This window comes from Pinus tabuliformis, chromosome 9 (genome assembly GCF_031772625.1).
Source record: "Pinus tabuliformis cultivar Carrire ecotype Pingquan chromosome 9, CPIR1, whole genome shotgun sequence".
NCBI classification, from domain to species: domain Eukaryota; kingdom Viridiplantae; phylum Streptophyta; class Pinopsida; order Pinales; family Pinaceae; genus Pinus; species Pinus tabuliformis.
The window spans coordinates 888054126-888073472 of NC_142307.1; positions in this window are offsets into that span (position 1 = coordinate 888054126).

Consider the following 19347-nt stretch of genomic DNA (forward strand, 5'->3'; position numbering starts at 1 on the left):
TGATTCATGCATCACTAAAAGGTGGTTGGTGCATTGGTCAACTAAATGGCATGAGAAAAAATTCAAAATGCCCATAATGGCACTTGAAGGTTGTCTTACGCACATCCTTCTCTTCAAATTGAACATGAGGATAACCTGATCGAAGACGAATCTTCGAGAAATGCACTGCCCCATGCAACTCATCCAACAGTTCATCAATCCTAGGCATTAGGTACATGTTTTTTATGGTCTTCTTGTTTGTTAGTCAATGCACATCCTCTATGTACCATCCTTTTTCTTCACCAAAAATATTGATGAAGCGAATGGACTCAAACTAGGTTTGATGTGGTCCATGGCTAGTAGTTATTTAATGGCCTTTTTGTATCTCATCCTTGATCTTTGGATGCATGTAGGGTGTGGTGATCATTGGTTTGGCCCCCTCCTCTAGCTCTAGTGTGTGCTTAAGACCTCTGTCAGGAGGTCTCCCTAGAGGAATCTCTCCAAAGACTTGGACATCCTTGTTCAACAATAAGTGGATATCTATATGATATTATTGATTGCTATTTGATGACTTCTTACTAGTAATTAGTCATTATGTTCCACAAGCTATATCTCCATGCTTGAATATAGCTTCCATTCTCTTAGTTGATACAATTTGAGGAGCGTCATTGAACATACCCTACAACACTAACTTATTTTTGTTTAAGGCCGTGAACTTCATATCCATTACCTAGTAGTTCATTGAGAACTTCCCAAATGAGTATAGCCATTGTACGTCGAATACAAAATTGGTGTATGCAAGATCCACTACATAGAAGTCAACAATAAATGTATTATTTCCCAGTGTCAAGTTCAAGCGTGGAACCCTTTGTGTGCATGTCATTGTATTCATGAGCCACGACAATGTTAAAGCCCTTAAACTCTTCTGTGGATATGTCTCTCTTTTCCACCAACGTTTCTTTGATTAAGCTGTGAGTTTCCCTACCATTGACCAAGGCTGTGACTCGTTGTCCCTATATGACCCCCTTAATCCTAAAGGTGTAGTATTTAGGGACTATAGAAAGAGTGGTGATAGTACCACCTTGTTGATGCTTGGAAATGACCAAGCCAAAATTTGGGAGATCACCCAGCCAAGGTCCTAATTACACCCTTATATGCTTGGCATGGTGATTCTGACAAGTGTGTGGGCCTAGTTGCCTCCTAGAGACTTTTCTCCAAAAGTTGGAGACTTCTTAAAAGAATGTTCTAATGAGTGAGGTTCTAACGAAGATCATGAAAAAATTGCTATAAACAAAAGATCAAAATTCTATTTATTTGAAAGTAAATATAATTAAACTATTATCACTATACTATCTCCCAAGATTATTATTACTATTATGCATGAATTGAGAAATATTAGCAATAAGAATGAGACTTAAATCTTCAGGCTAACAACATAAATAAGCCCCATTATAAATGAAGTTGAATTCAATTAAATAATTAATTAAATCAAATACATACAAATCATACACATATATCCTTCACTTAATCATTTTGATAATTCAATGAAACAACTAATTAACAATAACTAATCAATTTTCACAAAACTAATTAACCATAACTAATCGATTTACACAAAATATTGAAAATAAAGCAAAATAATATTTTGATTGGGCTTAAAAATAGCAAATGAAACTATAACAACAATACCATATTCATTTGATACACAATGGTTGAAGTGGTTCATAATTTGCATTATTCAATGGACCGGAAATTTGAAGTGGTTCATAATTTGTATTATTCAAAATAAACCTTATGACAATGCAAATAGTACATTTCTTCCAAAAATTAGAACCCTCAACACAATGCATGAAGATTCCTTAATAGGCCTTTCAACTTCAATATTTCGTTCTGATTTTATTACTATAGAAATAAAAAAACAAAAAGGTAAAGGATAATTTGTTATGATCTCTGATAGGATTGACAAATAACTATCCATGTATGCTCAGGATGCGAGCAATCAACTTTGGTTGCTCAAAATGTATACTAATTTAAACCCCATATAATGTATTTTTTTGGGGCTGGAATTTCTCGTGTTATTCTGGATGTTGTTTCTTTGACCATGAGGCAACTGCTTCGTGGTTTGACCAAGAAATTGGAACTTGCTTCCATGTTAAGTTTTTCCAAATTTCCAATATCCTTTTGCATACCCTTCCTATGACTCAGCACATCGCTGATGAAAAATATACCTTCCTGCAATGTTTGAGAATGAATCAATTAATTGTGAGAAAGATTGCTCTATCTCCTCAATCATGTATTTAGATTGTTGCAAATTCATTTTCCACCTCTCCATGGCAAGTTTTCTCCTCGTCACCTCAATATTTGATAGTTTTGGGATCCTTGATGTAGATGTTTTGGCTACGATCTGCTAGGAGACCAACTGCAATATATATATATATTTTTTGAATTTTTTTTGTTATTTTATTTAGGAGATTATCAATTATATTTTGTTGATTTTGCATTATGTTTAACTATTTACAAAATTAGTTATTTTTATTAATTAAAATAAAAATTACATTTTGTAGACACATATTGTGTGTATGTTATATGAATTACTAAAAACACATTATTTTACATATGAGAGCAGAAATATGATCAATATGGCAGTGAAAAGCCAGAATACCAAGCATTTGTTGAAAAAAAAAAACATAAAAATAAGAAAAAGAAATAGAAAGAAAAAGTTATGGATGATCATTTGTGTTGATTTGTTTTTTTTTTTTTTTCCTTTCTTTTGTTGCACATTTTGCCATTCTTTAGGATTTAGATCAATAAGAACTAAATCAAGTTCTTGGCCCTCATCTGGACAAGGAGACTCATTGTTTGAATCTGAAGATTTAGACACATGTTTCCTAGATCCAGACCTGATGAGGGAGGAGAGATTCAAACATATTGAACCGTAGCCGCCTCACCTTCCGTTTTGTCCTCAAATTGTTTAGGTTGTGCCACTTTTCTTTCCTCCTCATCTTCCAAATAAGGAGAGTCATTAAACTACCATCCTTACCCTCCGTTTTGTCCTCAAATTGTTTAGGTTGTGCCACTTTTCTTTCCTCCTCATCTTCCAAATAAGGAGAGTCATTAAACTACCATCCTTTTGGTCTATTTCACTACTTCTTTTTCTTTTTTGGGATTTTCTTCACTTGAGAGCAAGTATTCTGAAGATGACCTGTTTGAAAGCACATGCAACATCTTGTTCTCGTAATCCATAATTTTATTCCACTGAAAAATTGGTATGTTTCAAGATTATTTGGTATGGTAATCTTTTGCTGAGATCTATCTCCACGCAAATCCTAGCAAAAGTGAATATTCCTTTTTATGTTATCTCAATGTCCATTTTTTTTACCAAGTTTATTCTGAATGTTTTCAAGAACTTGATGGTTCTTGAAGGGAAAGGGAAGGTTTCAAAGTTTTACTCACATTGGCATGGAAGTGACCACCATGGAGTTTGCATCAAAACTAAGAAACCATGAAGTATTTGATAATCCAACATTACTCCAGAACCATGGTCCTTCATTTAGAGTGAAATCCATTTATTTTTGTGTCAAATTGGAAAACAAAAAATCCTTTGGAGCAGAGGTATATATAATAATTAGATGTCCAAAAAGAGAACACCCACTGATGTAATGCTTCAAGTTTTGGTCAAAAGCCATTGAATCTACAAATGATGGCTTTTGATTCTAGTGCAGTAAATAGATAGTATACCTATGGATTTTTAACCTCTAAAGATAGAGCATAGAGCTTGATCCATTTGTTCCATAATATATGGGTGAGAGAGAAAATTTTGATTTTGTTTTATGTGGGACAAAGATTTCTCTTTTGTTACAGTGGACTTCCCTTGGACAACGTCCTTAAAGGATAATGAGGAGCCATTTGTTTCTTCCCCACGAAACCTAAAATTCAAGATTAATGATGATTTTTTTACAATAATGTGATCCCTTAGATGCAAAGTATCTATCAGAACTTTACCTGCAAACTGTAGACATTGGAGGTTTGCAGGCAATCCCCATATGCCTTGAATCAACAGCTTAAGAGATGAGATAGTTAATGTTTCCCGAACCCAAAAACCTCTCCCTTTCTGTTGACATTTTTTTATGAATATCTGAAAAAATATATTTGAATCACTCTCTGGCCATGATTGATGAGCCTCAAAGCTAAGTCTTTCCAAAGGATTTTTAACTAGAGTATACGGGGTTTGTGGGAAGACATTGTATGGATCTGATGAGGAATGGAGATCGGACCGCATGCAAGTTTTATACCTTGGAGGCACAATAAACTTGGGATGAAGAGAAAACAAAGTATTAGGTGTTTGTATTGGTCGCACCGACGCCATCGAGAAGACTAATTTATATATGTCGTCAGAAAAATACCCGTGGGAATTTTGGGAAGCACCTTCAGAAACTGAGCCAACCCAGAAAAAGAGGTCATTTTTAAATACAAAACTCGCACCGCTAATGGTCTCTTTTGGGGCTTCGCTGAGAGCATTCAGTCGTCTCAGAGGAGAAGCCCAAAAAAATGAGTCCAGACCATCTAAGTGTTAGATAAGACCGCACTTTGGTCGAAGGCAGGGATACTAAGAGTTGTAGTGTCGAGATCATTCGGGGTGGCGGTGAACAAAACGATATCATATTGCAGAGAAACCCTAGCATCGTGTGCCATTTCCTCTTTTTCTCCTTATCACTCCCTTTGAAGCATAAATTGATCTATGTATTTAAGAGTTGATCTTTTGCTTATTCAAATTCTTTCTTGCTTAAGCTTTTGATTTGAATATGCAAATCAACAATATGGGAATCCTTTTTCTTATCCAAGATTATAAAATTCTGCTGTATTTTGTCTGTTGTCTTTGTACTTACACTTCAAGGATTTTAGACTAGTTTTCTCTTGTAATAAATCCTCTTTCATGCTCAATTGGTTTTCTAAATGAACAAATTTTCATTCTTTTTCTTGAGTATCTCCATCAAATTATTTACAAACCATAAATTTGTTGTAGCGAAAGCACCCATTGTATCTGCCAACTCCCTAGCCATTTGTTCATCATTGTGTTTGGAACCATCCCAAACTGTCGTTTGTGTAGCAAGGAGTTCCTCTAATTGGTCCACTTTCCTTTTTCTTTGCATCCCCTTAGTAATTTTTCTCTTTTTAGGACTAAAGAAATAGCCAGTAGGAGGTATATCCTCCAATTCAATTGAGGACAAAGATGAAATAGTAGTCATATCTTGAGGGACATTTCCTCGAATTGTAGCAAGGGGCATTTTGGATAAAACTCCTAAGAGGACAATCTTAGATGTTTCTCGCCCTATAGGAGTGTTGGTGGTAGGAACACTGATTTGTAATGGTTCTTGCTGTTGAAGTTGGGCTTCCTTTGCCATTTTTGCTTGGACTTTTTCAAACTTAAGCCATTCTTCCTCTATCCTAACTTGCTCAGATACAAAGGTAGCTTTGTTAGCAATTATTTTCTTCAATACTTCTTCAGTTAAGGATTCTATAGCCTACTCAACAATGATATGAAGTTTCCTTTCAACTTTCTTAGGATCAGAAGAAACATGTTGTGAAGTTGCATGAGTCACTATTTCGTTTGGATTTTGCTAAGTGATTGGGGAAATCGATGAACTCCCAACCTCAGGTAGGACTTGATCTACACCTTGGTTTTGTAATATTGTTGGAAGACATCACCTCATGTTCCTTTGAAAACTTAGAAAATTAGTGAGTGACTCTTGAGGAAGTTGTTTGATTCTCTATTAGGTCACTAAATATGTATCTTCCCTTTTAAATATATCATCAAAGGGATGATTCCTCATCTGCATACCTTCTAAAGGAGACATGTATACAATGCTCAGATAGAATATTCAAGGGATCATGAGCCTTAAACTCAATACAAGCTAACTTAAAGAAAGTGACGGTTGCAACTTATTTTCCACTATGAACAAGATTAGCAATAACATAAGGGCCAACTTGTAAAGGAAAATATGACCAAATCTTCTTGCATGCTTTAGATAAATCTTTAGCAATGCCTTTTTTTGTTGTTTGATAAGCTACTTCCCTGCAAACAAGCCTATTTGATGCATATAAAGGAAGGGAATGAGGAGGGGCTTGACACCCATAAACTCAGATATAAGAGAATGCATCTTTGACATATTGATCTCCAACCTACTAAATACTCTGCTTTGCCTCTTTAGAAAACCTAGGCAACAAGGCATTAAAGAAATTCTGATATAGCATGACCATCACAACTTGACAAATTTGATAAAAAAAAATCCCCAACATTGTCTTGCAACAACATTGAATGGTAAATATGAATGGGTTCTTGTGTATGCTTGGTCCAATGCAAATTCATTTGGGGAAAAGGAGTAGAAAAACAAATTGCATCCAAAATGTAAATAGAAATACAGAAAGGAGGTGTTCCTATATCAAACCTAACTTTTTTTAAGGTCTCAATTTGCCTATAGGGTTGTCTGATAAAATTGTAGCCCAATTGAAACATACTTGCTGAGGGTTCTATGCATTATAACACCCAATCCAATTTGAAGTGAGTAGGGTATTTTTCCCCAAATTACTTGCACATCATAACAATGACATACACATGTCCTTGTTTGTAGGAAGCTACAAGGTATATTTTGGAGGTTTCTTCCTTATATTTGTTTTCATTTTCTCTCCATTCTCTTATTAATTGGGTAAAATAGAAATCATATTGGGCACATTTATTGTCAAGAAATTTCTTTAGGAAAGAACTATTATAAGTAATTAGGGGGTTAGGAATTTTATACATATTGTTTATATCGTCTAGTATGAATGAACCAACAATAGTTCCACTTTGTTTGGTGAGGGTCCTGGTCAAAAGATTGACGTGCTCCAGTTCCCACCGAACCATATTTGTGTAGGAAATAATTTTGGGTTTGGTCGTTATTTTATGGAGAGTTAAATTAGCTATATCATGCAAGGTGGTATTAGTTACTCTAACTTTATCTTGTTCTTCCTTATATTCGACTTGGCCTTCTTCTTCAAATAATTTGTATAATTATTGCCAAGATAAGTTGTTGGCCTCAAATTTGAATGTGGTGTCTTAAAATATCCTTACAATTGGTTTATTTCCAAATACTCCATTTGTGGGGTGTATGCCTCCTTCTGCACGGGCTTTGTGTTTTCTTAACTTTCTTTCCCATTGTATGAGTCGTATAAGTGGATGTTGTGCATGGGATATATGAGCGAAATAAAGGAAATAAGAAAAATTGAGAAAACCAATGTAATTTTTGAGTGAAATGAGTGAGCATTGATGAAATTATAGAGGTGCACTTATGAATTTAAATTTCATTTGCACGTGAGACAACTCGATTATGCTTCACATGATGGCCCATTAACAACATGAAAAGACTAGCATTCAAATGCAGGCTTCGTGGGCATGCAATTTAATTACTCAATTAACCAAGACTGATTCCTTAATTAACAATTAATTTGACTTAATTGAGGATTAATCCCCAACCTCATAGCCCTAGTTGTATGTGAATTTTGGTTATGAGAAAGAGATGGGGACCCCGGGGGCCGGGGTGGCGTGGTAGTCAATAAATGTAGGGTAGGTGTGGTGCGTAGCATGGCAATTTTAGAAAAGTAAATGTTGAGAGGAGAATGAGCTTGAGAACCTAGGTATGAGATGCCAATATTGTTGCCAACTAATAAGAAGGTTTACTGCACTTGACAGATGGGTACGCAGATCCCTAGCTGCACGATCCAGGTAGTTTTTTGATGTAGGTTAAATGAGCTTGTCTGGAGATTCAAAGCCAGGGTGATGTCATAATGGGTCACGACTTCATCATAAAAGGCTCTATTAAATCACATTTATATAAAAAGGAAAATTTAAAGCATTATAAAGGTTTTAACTCTAGAATAAAAAGTTTAAATATGGCATGAAACACTTTGAAAATACAAGGTACCCATTATATATTTTTTATAAATACATAAATGGGGTTTTGTTGTATTTCCACAACACACCACTAATCCCCATACAAGGTCTCTCATCCCTTTTAGCTTCCTCATGGCAATTCTCCCCCTCTGAATTGCTAATCTCACTACTTGGTGCTAGTCTTGTATCTTCTTTGTCATCACTATAAAAAAACACCTAAATATAGTGGAAATTACCCTTTCCAAAGCATCTGTGACCTAGTTTCCATGGTTCCTTGCAACTGAAGAAAAGTTTCTTCCTTCTTAGCTCGTTGTGAATCTCATCATCCATCCTATCCTTCTCAACCCACTCCCTCTTAAATGGCCTTTTATCTTTGTTCTTTTGAGTGATTGGTTTGTACGGAAATTTGGCCTTAGGTACTGCATCCTCCATGTATCATGCCTTATTGATGGCATATTTTAAGGTGGTGGGTTTGAAGGCCTTGACCCAACCATGTAGTGGTTTGGTTAAACCTTCAATGAAGAGCATGAATAACCTCTGTTTAGATATGTTTGTCACCATAACAACTACTCGCTTAAATTCTGAAATGTAGGCATTTGGCGTTCCAGTCTGCTTGAGCTATTCTAGCTCCTTGAAGTGTATCTTCAGATCCTTCCTATCAAAATTTGTGTGAAGTCCACTTAAGAAGTAATGTTGGAATATCCCAAGGTGATCAATGCATGGTACCACCATTCATGAGCTTCTTGTAATACCCCTGAGTTAAAAGTTCATGTAATAAAGTTAATAAAGGCAAAAATAAGACCAAGTTCATGGGACACTTATTCCAAGCCGAATGTTGGGAAAAACATCCTAGTGGGTGTTCATTTTGGTTATTATGGCTAAGGGGAAATTGGCAAAAGCTTTGAAAAGGCAAAGAGGCATTAATTGGCATTTTATTTATGAAAATAATGGAAAATAGGAGAAAAGGAAGGTGAAAGGTAACATGTTGCATGTGAGGAGGAAATTGAAGGAAAACAGAGGAAGATTGAAGAAAATAGTGGCCTCATTAATAAAAAGGCATATGAGAATCAATTGACAACTTTTTGATAGTTTTGGGTTGGAGTTCTCTCTCTATTCTCTCTCTCTCTCATACTCTTGCACACTTAGAGAATTCTTGGAGCAATCTAACATTGGAGAAAGGAAGGTAAAGGAAGGACAAGAAAGCAAAGGGGAAGTAAAGATCAAGCAAGGAAGAGTTGGATCAAGCGGCTACAACGAGATTACTTTGTAGGTATCGAGTTGCATGTATGATTTCCTTGCTTTTTTTTGCATGCATGGTACATCCATGTGTATATTTGGTTCTCTTGATGTCATTGGCATGGGTTTTTCTAGGTGTGACAATGGTCTCAACCTTGCCTTTCCATTTCCGAATATCCATGGTGTGATGGGGTTCTTTCATTTGGTTGAGCTAGATTGCTGAAAGGTTTTGGAACTGGGTGAGGTGGTCGGGAAAATTCCCAAGGGCCTAGGAATCCATTAACTGGTAATAGCGTGATACACCGTAAATATTGAGGGTGGAGACGGGAAAATTCCTAAAGGTATTGGTGAAGAAATCTGTAGGCATCCATGCTTGTTTAGGGCCTAGTGATCCCTTGACCGGTTTTGGCGGGATTGCGGTAAAGCCTGGTAGTGTATGTTTCTTTTTTGGGCCTACGAATCCCTTGACTGGTAATGGCAGGATACATGGTAAATCCTGGTTGTATAAATGAGGGTTTCAAGCCTAGAAATCCCTTGAACAATAATGGTGGGATACACTGTAAACCCTAGTTGTATAGATAAGGGTTTTGTGCCTAGAAATCCCTTGACCAGTAATGGCGGGATATTTGGTAAAGCATGAGGAAGCCCTGGTTAATTTTGTTGTGAGTTCCACATTCATGCATCAAATATGGCATGATGGCAATTGGCTGAAAGAAAGATTTGGCTCAACCCAATTATTGTCGGGTGGTATGTGGAAATCCCTGACTTGGTTGGATTTTTCATATGTTAATAAGATATGTTTTCCTATTGTATTTCACAACTATTAATACTTGTTATTATGTGGCTTTGATAATCATTCTATCATTGTTATTATTAAGGTTATAAGCATGGTTTTATGGCACACTTTAGTTATGGCTCTCATCATGTTTTGATTACCAAATAAATGGTTAATGAATGCATGACCTAATAGATGTCTTTGAAGCTATTATGAGAGGGCATTAGACCTTCTTTACGATTCTTAGATAAGTATGAGACCCTTATGTCCATATATGTAATTATGACCTGTAGATCACATGTTCATGATGTGTTTGACGAAATGTCTGTCATGGTTAGGATGGATTAGGTTAAGTCCTTGATTACATTTTGAATTAAAGGCTTTGTCTTTGTATCATTCATTGTTATAGAAAGTTTCATTAAGTTTTGGGTAGTGGTATGGAGACTAGCCCTGAAAAAGTTCCTTAGATCTCGAGGTCGCAAGCATAGAACTAGGTGAAAAAGACTGCAGTCGCTCCCTTACAGGCTTATGCATGTGACTGGAGGGTTATAATTTAATTTCTGCAGTGTTACGCCAGCGTCTGGGAGTCTAGGACATTGAAAAAGAGGCTTAACTCTGGTTTTGGGCACCTAGAAGGGTGCTTTACTCCTTGGGGATCTTGTAACACTTGAGGGAAGTCACTAAGGTTTTGGTTTTGTCAATTCCACTTCCTTGAGGTGATATAGGAGATTGAATCATATCATAGTAACTCTTTGTCACATATTTACTCAGCGGATCGATAACCTTGGGTAAGTGTGGGAGGAGAGGGTTACATATTGGTATTAGAGCATGGTTCAACCCTTGGATTGGATGGGAGGAATGTCTTTGTCATGCATGCATGAAGGTTGAATATGTGCTTGTTATGTATGCATGGTGGTGGTAATTTTTACAGTTGTGTTGACATGTAGAAGTTGATGATGTTGTTGTTGGGTGCTTGTCATGAATGCATTTCAATTGTATATGCATTTGTTATGCATTTCAATGTCTATATGTTGTTGTGCATGCATTTTCATGGTTATGGTTGTCGTGCATGAGGTCATGGTATGCAGTTGGTATTGCCATGCATGATGTCAATATATTTTTATGATTATGAATATACATGTATCGTGCTAATGTGGTTGATTTCAAACACGATATCCTCCCCTAAACTATACTAAGGTATATTGGTTATATTTATGTTTGGTTTATCTGACATGATATACTTGCAGGAAGTAGAAGATCAAATATGACTAGAAAAATGGTGGACTACAGTTCACGAGACTCTCCCTACAGTTCAGATGAACAACCTGGTGATGGGTGCTCTCCTGACATAGCAGATTCTTTGAGAAGTTTGAAGGAAGAAATAAGTAGTTGCAAAGTAGATAATGACATAATCATTTAGCCACAAGAGAGACTTGCTAGGGCACAAGAGAAACAAGCAGTGGTCAATGTAGTTATCCTTCAGGGTTTGTCAGACTTACAGAGACATGGGTCGCTTACAATCAGTCATGGACAAGAGGATAGGACTAATGGAGCCTATGGAAGCAGATCTCATGATGGGCACATGTCGAATAGGGATGACACTGTTAGAGATGGAAAATTATTGGATACACTTGATAGGAGAGGTAGTGGCCATGGGCTTTACTCTACTTCTGGTTTAGAGAGGTACCATGGTCATCATCGCTATCATCCTTACAAGAGGAGTGATAGGAGATATTCGTCGGATGAGTTTAAGAAATCCAAGCCATCTACATTTGTTGGAGAGCTAAAGAAACTAGAAGATTCAGAGGTATGGCTTCTTGGAATGAAGAAATTATTTGAGTTGCATGATTACACAAAGAACATGAGTTCCAGGATAACTATTTTCAGCCTCAAAGGGAAAGAAAATGTCTGATGGGAAGATGTGAAGTAGCTCAAAGACACTAGGACAAAGGAGTTAAGTTGGCATGAGTTCAAAAGGATTTTTCAGAAGAAGTACTTGTTAGAAAGGTACTATGACAATAAAGCCAAGGAGTTCCATGAGCTCAAGATGGGATAAATGATAGATTAAGAGTACACGACTAAGTTCTTGAAGTTTTTTAGGTATGTAACGTATCTTAAGGATGAGAAGTACAAAGTTCAAAGATTTGTTAGTGGAATACCATTAGCATTTAAAGATAAAATTGAGCACGATGAGCCTCGATCGCTTGAAGAAGTACTTGGAAAGTTGAAGCACTGTTATGAGCAATCGAAGCGTAAGACAAAGTCTCAAGAAGGTTGGAAAGGGAATGACAAGACTAAGGTAAATGGCTATCGAAGCGAACAAGACCTTAGGATGTAGATGAGAAAGAGAATGTTGTTCCTTACAAAAATTTGAATGCAATGGGAAAGGGGACATGGGTCACAACCTAGAGGGAAGCAGAATAAAGGTGAGGGTAAGGGATAGTTGTAGTGTTGGATATGTGGCAAGGAGCATCTCAAGAGGGATTTCCCATCGTATCAGGGTGGTAGGCCTCATATCTATAGTGCACATGAAGCATAGAAAATTGGGGATGTTGGACAGAGCATTCCTCAGATCTATGCAACACTGGATAACAAGAAAGTGGATCACCATGCATCTATTATTGAGATGGACGGTAAGCTTTGTGATCAAGTTATTTCTATTTTTATTGACCCTAGATCTAATTATAGTTATGTTAACCCTGACCTGGTGGATAAGTGTGGTTTGAGAAAAGAAGTGCATGCAAAGTCTTGGTTAGTGCAATTGGCTATAGGTACTAAGAAGAGAGTTCATCATTGGGTAAGAGATTATGCATTTGAGTTGAATGGTATGCCTCATCAGCGTACCTAAATGTAATTCCATTGGGATCATACATTATGATTATGGGCACGGATTGGTTGTATCTTCACAGGACTAAGGTGGATTGTTATGACAAGGCCATTGAGTGATTGGATGACAATGGAGAACAAATAATCTTGCAAGGTAAGAAGAAGGCAACATCAGTTAGAATGGTTACAATTATGTAGGCAAAGTGCAGTCGCAAGAAAGGACGTGTGTTATAAGGATGTTGAGGATGCAGAAGCCTTCAAGAGGTATCTGGTTTTACAACAATTTCAGGATGTATTCCCAGTAGAGATTTTAGAGTTGCCTCCTCACAGGGAAGTGGAATTTTCTATTGAGTTGGTACCAAGGGCAACACCAACATCAAAGGCAACGTACATGGTGAGCACACTAGAGCTAGTGGAACTAAAGTTTTAGTTGAAGGAAATTCTTGACAAGGGGTACATTAGGCCAAGTGTGTTGCCTTGGGGTGCACTAGTGTTGTTTATGAAGAAGAAGGTTGGTACTCTCAGGTTGTGCATCGATTACAGGTAGTTGATGTAACAACCTTGGTTGATTTTCTGTGTAAAAAATAAATAAGACCAAGGTTATTGGACATGTATTCCAAGCTGACTGTTGGGAAAAACATCCTAGTGGGTGTTCATTTGGTTTATTATGGCTAAAGAAATTGGCAAAGGAAATGGAAAAGGCATTGGAAAGGCAAGAGACATTATTTGGCATTTATTTATGAAAATAATGGAAATTAGGAGAAAAGGAAGGTGAAAGGTCACAGGTTGCATGTGAGGAGGAAAATGAAGGAAAAATAATGGAAATTGACGAAAATAGAGGCCTCAATGATAAAAAGCTTTCGAGGATCATTTCATGGCTTTTGTCAGTGTAACCTTTTGTCAGTTTTATCTTGGAGCTTTGACTTTCTACTCTCTCATACTCTTAGACACTAATATTTTTCTTCTAGCACTGTTGGAGGAGTGTGGCATACTTGGGATTTTGAGAAAGAAGGCAAAGGAAGAGTAGGAAAGCACAAGAGGATATTGGGATCAACAACTACAATGAGTTTTGCTTGCAGGTACCGAGTTGCATGTATGATTTCCTTGCTAGTTTTGGCATGCATGTGGTTTCTTGGTTATGATATGTCATTGCCATGGAGGACTACCTGGATTAATAGTGGTTTTGCCTAGCCTTTCCATTTCCTAGATAGCCATGGTGTTGTGGGTTTATTTCCTCTTGTTTTCTAGTTGGTTCTCATGTTCTTTATGGTTGTGGGTTGAGTTACTAGTTCCTGGAGCCTTGGTTGGACAAATGCTCTGGCCGCCCTATAACAACTTAGGTTGAGTTACTAGTCCTGGAATCCTTGGTTGGAAAAACGATATAGAGCCCTTGGTGGGTGGAGTTACTAGTCCTAGAAGTCTTGGTTGGAAAAACGATACGGAGCCCTTGGTGGGTTGAGTTATTGGTCCTGTAATCACTAGTTGGACAAACGCTCTAGAGACTAACAATAATTGTGGGTTGAGTTACTAGTCCTGGAAGCCTTGGTTGGAACAAACGCTCTGGAGACCTAGACATCTTGCATAGAGACCGATCTGGTGATGGTTAGTGATGTATTATTGTGAGGTGGAATCACTGGTTGAGGCTTGAGGTGGTTTGGCCTCTGGAAGCCATGGTTTGGTTTTTCTTGGTTTATTCCATGAGATACCCCATTCATGCTTGGAATATGGCACGAGGGTGACTGGATGAAAGAAATATTTGATTCAACCTAGTCTATGGTCGGATGGTACGTGGAAGTCCCTGAATTGGTTGGAATTTTCAAATATTAATAAGGGGTATTTTCTATTGTGATCGATCAACATATGTATTGATTATGATGGTCACATTATAGTTGAGTTACCATGGTTTATATGTTGGTTATATGATGTATATTATTTATGGCTCTTGACATGTTTAATGAATATGTGATTGGTTATCGAATACATAACCTAATAGATGTTATTGAAGCTAATATGAGAGGGCATTAGAGATTCATGATGATTCTTAGACAAGTATGAGACCGCTATGTTCATATGTGTATTTATGACCTGTAGATTTCATGTTCATGATATGTTTGACGGAATGAATTTCATGGATAGGCCTTGTTAGGTCAAGTTCTTGTCTAATATTTGTATGGAAGGCTTTGTCCTTGTGTCATTCATGGTTATGGAAAGTTTCATTAAGTTTTGGGAAGAGGTCTAGATCCTAGCTTGAAAAAGTGGCTTAAATCTTGTGGTCGCAGGCACATAACTGGGTGAAAAAGACTGTAGTCGCACCCTTGTAGGCATCATACGTGAGACTGGAGGGTTTTAGTAGAAATTAGGCAGTGTTGTGCCAACATCTGGGAGATTAGGGAACCAAAAAAAGAGGTTTAACTCAGGGTTTGGGCACCAGGAAGGGTGGTTTATCCCTTAGGATTCCTGTAGCATGTGATAGGGAAGTCATTAAGGTGTTTGGTTTGTCGATTCCACTTCCTTAAGGTGATATAGGAGGTTGAATTATATCATAGTAACCCTTCATCACATGTTTACCCTAGAAGGATGGTAACTTGGGTAAATGTGGGAGGAGGGTGTTACAGTTGAACAAGGTGACAATAAAGAACAAGTATTTGTTGCCGAGGATTGATGATTTGTTTGATTAGTTGAAGGGAGAAATAGTGTTCTTGAAGATTGATTTGAGATTAGGTTATCATCAGGTACTCATCAAAGAAGAGGACATCTACAAGATTGATTTCTGAACCAGGCATGGGCATTATCAGTTTGTTGTGGTTCCTTTTGGTTTGACTAATGCTCCAAATACTTTCATGTGTTTGATCAATAGTGTGTTGTGTCCTTATTTGGACAAGTGTGTGATTGTATTCATTGATGATATATTGATATATTCTAAGAATGAGGAAAAGCATGCCAAAAACTTAGCAACAATATTGAGATTGCTGATATAGAATCAATTGTATGCCAAGCCTAGAAAATGCAGTTTCTTTCAGATAGAGGTACATTACTTGGCACATGTTGTCTCCAAGGAAGGCATACAAGTGGATCCATAAAAGATAAGAGAAATTATTGAATGGGAAACTCCTAGAAATGTGGATGAGGTCAAATCATTCATGGGGTTAGCAAGTTACTACAGGAGGTGCATTAGGAATTTCTCATAGATTCCCTATCCTATTACATCATTGCAGAGGAAAGGAAAGAAAATTGAATGGACAGAGGAATGTACAACAAGTTTTGAGCAGTTGTTGAAAAATGCTCCAGTTCTCAAGATTTTAGATTTGGATAAAGAGTTTGTGGTATGTACAGATGCTTTCAAGAGAGGAATTGGTGAAATATTGATGCAGGAGGGACAAGTGGTGTTTTATGAATCAAGGAAACTGAATGAGCACTAGTAGAACTATGTGACACATGATATTGAGTTGGCAGTGATCATTCGTCCATTGAAGATGTAGAGGAAATATCTTCTTGGCAGGAGGTTCATTCTGATGAGTGATAATAGTGTGTCGAGGTACTTGTTTGACTAATCGAATCTGAATACCAGATAGGCTACGTGGTTGGCCACGATCAGTGAGTTTGACTTTGATATCAGGTACATTAAGGTAAAAGAGAACAGGGTTGCAGATGCTATTAGTAGAAGAGTGCAGGTGAATCACATGGTAGCTATGAGTTCATATGGGATGGATTTATAGGATCATATCTTATAGGCAGGACAACAGGATGACAGGTATTGGGAGCTTAGGTGTAGGTTACAACCACAGGGTATAGGTGATTAGGATGTGGAATATCATCTCATAATGGATGGATTGGTCAGATTTAGGGACATGATCTATTTTTTGGGAAACAACAAGCTCATGAAGCTTATATTGAGGGAATTTCATGTTAAGCCATTTTCAAGTCATTTGGGATATCAAAAGACATTGGCAGCGGTAAAGAAGTTCTACTATTGGATGAATTTGAAGAAGGAAGTGGCATAGTTTGTGGCTAGATGTTTGGATTGTCAACAGGTAACGATAAAGTGCAAGCATCCAGGTGGGTTACTATAACCAATTCTAATTCCATAGTGGAAATGGGAATTCATTTCCATGGATTTCATTACAGGTTTGCTGATGACATCTAGACAACATGATTCCATCATGGTTGTGGTTGACAGGTTGACAAAGGTAGCTCACTTCATAGTGGTTAAGTCTACTTATTCAACTAGTGATGTAGCACAGGTCTTCATCAGGGAGATAGTGAGGTTACATGGTGCTCCGAAGAAGATTGTATCTAACAGAGATGATAAGTTCACTTCTAGGTTTTGGAAGGAGTTATTTGTAGGTTTGGGTATAGATTTGGCCTTCAATACAACTTATCATCTACAAATAGATAGACAGAAAAAGAGGGTCGACAATATTGTGGAGGAAATGTTGAGAATGTATGTCATGCATCAACAATGAAAGTAGGAATAGTATCTTCCACTGGTTGAGTTTTCTTACAACAATTGGTGTTAGGGGTTACTGAGGATGAGTCCGCTTGAGGCACTTTATGGGCAGAGTAGTAATACTCCCATAAATTTGAGTGATCCAGTGAAAAGGGTGTTGATAGGAATGAACATGTTGGCATAGATGGAATAGGAAATGCATGTTATCAAGAAGAATCTAAAGGAAACACAGGAAAGACAAAAGAGCTATGCATATCAACACATATTGTTTAAGGAATTCCAGGTTGGGGAACATGTGTACTTGCACATCAAGCCCAAGAAAAAATACTTGAGGATTGGGTAATGTCAGAAGTTTTCACCTTATTATTGTGGGCCTTTTGAGATGCTTGAGAGGATTGGACCAGTGGCATACATACTTGCACTTCCTCTATTAGTGAAAGACCATGATGTTTACATGTTTCATTTCTTAAGAGATATGTAAAATATGTTGATCGTGTTATTGATTTTCTTTTATTGTAGGTGGAGCCAGAAGGAGAATTCTAGTCAGAACCTCAATGTGTTTTGCAATGGAAACAACTCATGCTCCAAAATTGAGCAATTGAGCAAGCTAAAGTGCAGCGGAAGCACTTTGGGCCTGATGAAGCTACGTGGGAGATGGTTGATCAGATGCAGGGTATGTATCCTTCATTATTTTCTAGTGAAGGAAAATGAGTTTTGGTATATGTACATATTTATGTATGGATGTTATTGTAAATACCACAATGAGTTATGTTATAAAGCTCCAATAAGATGTATAGTTGTCATGTTTTTATGTTTGTCATGTTGGTTTTCTTTTCAGTAGGTTGATATTGCAAATATTGCATTGAGATAAGTTATAAAGGTCCATAAGTAATAAGTTTTGGTTTTCAGTAGTCTTGCTGGTTATAGGTGTCATAGAACACTGAGGACAATGTTCCCCTAAGGGAGAGGGGTCTGTAATAGCCTCGGGTTATTAGTTCATGTAATAGAGTTAATAAAGGAAAATATAAGACCAAGGTCATGGGACACTTATTCCAAGCTGAATGTTGGGAAAAACATCCTAGTGGGTGTTCATTTTGGTTATTATGGCTAAGGGGAAATTGGCAAAGGCAATGGAAAAGGCTTTGAAAAGGAAAAGATGCATTAATTGGCATTTTATTTAGGAAAATAATGGAAAATAGGATAAAAGGAAGGTGAAAGGTCACAACTTGCATGTGAGAAGGAAATTGAAGGAATATATAAGAAAATTGAAGAAAATAGAGGTCTCATTAATAAAAAGTCTTATGAGGATCAATTGATAACTTTTTGACAGTTTTGGGTTGGAGCTCTCTCTCTATTCTCTCGCTCTCATACTCTTGCACACTTAGAGATTTCTTGGAGCACTCTAGAATTGGAGAAAGGAAGGAAAAGGAAGGAAAAGAAAGTAAAGGGGAAGAAAAGATCAAGCAATGAAGAGTTGGATCAAGCAGCTAAAATGGGATTACTTTGTAGGTATCAAGTTACATGTATGATTTCCTTGCTAGTTTTGGCATGCATGGTACATGCATGTGTGTATTTGGTTCTCTTGCTATCATTGGCATGTGTTTTTCCAAGTGTGACAGTGGTCTCAACCTTGCCTTTCCATTTCTGGATAGCCATGTTGTGATGGGGTTTTTTCATTCGGTTGAGTTGGATTTCCGGATGGTTTTGGAATCGAGTGATGTGGTCTCAGGAAAATTCCCAAGGGCCTAGGAATCCCTTGGCTAGTAATGGCTGGATACACCATAAAGCCTGAGGGTGGAGACATGAAAATTCCTCAAGTTATTGGTGAAGAAATTGAGAGGCATCCATGCTTGTTTAGTGCCTAGTGATCGCTTGACCAATTTTTGTGGGATTGCGGTAAAGCCTAGTAGTGTATGTTTCTTGTTTGGGACTAGGAATCCCTTGACCAATAATGGCGGGATACATGGTAAAACCTCGTTGTATAAACAAGGTTTTTAAGATTATAAATCCCTTGACCGGTAATGGCGGGATATGAGGTAAAGTCTGAGGAAGCCTTGGTTGGTTTTTTTGTGAGTCCCACATTCATGCTTGGAATATGGCATGGGGGTGATTGGCTGAAAGAAAAATTTGGTTCAAACCAATTTGTGGTCGGGTGGT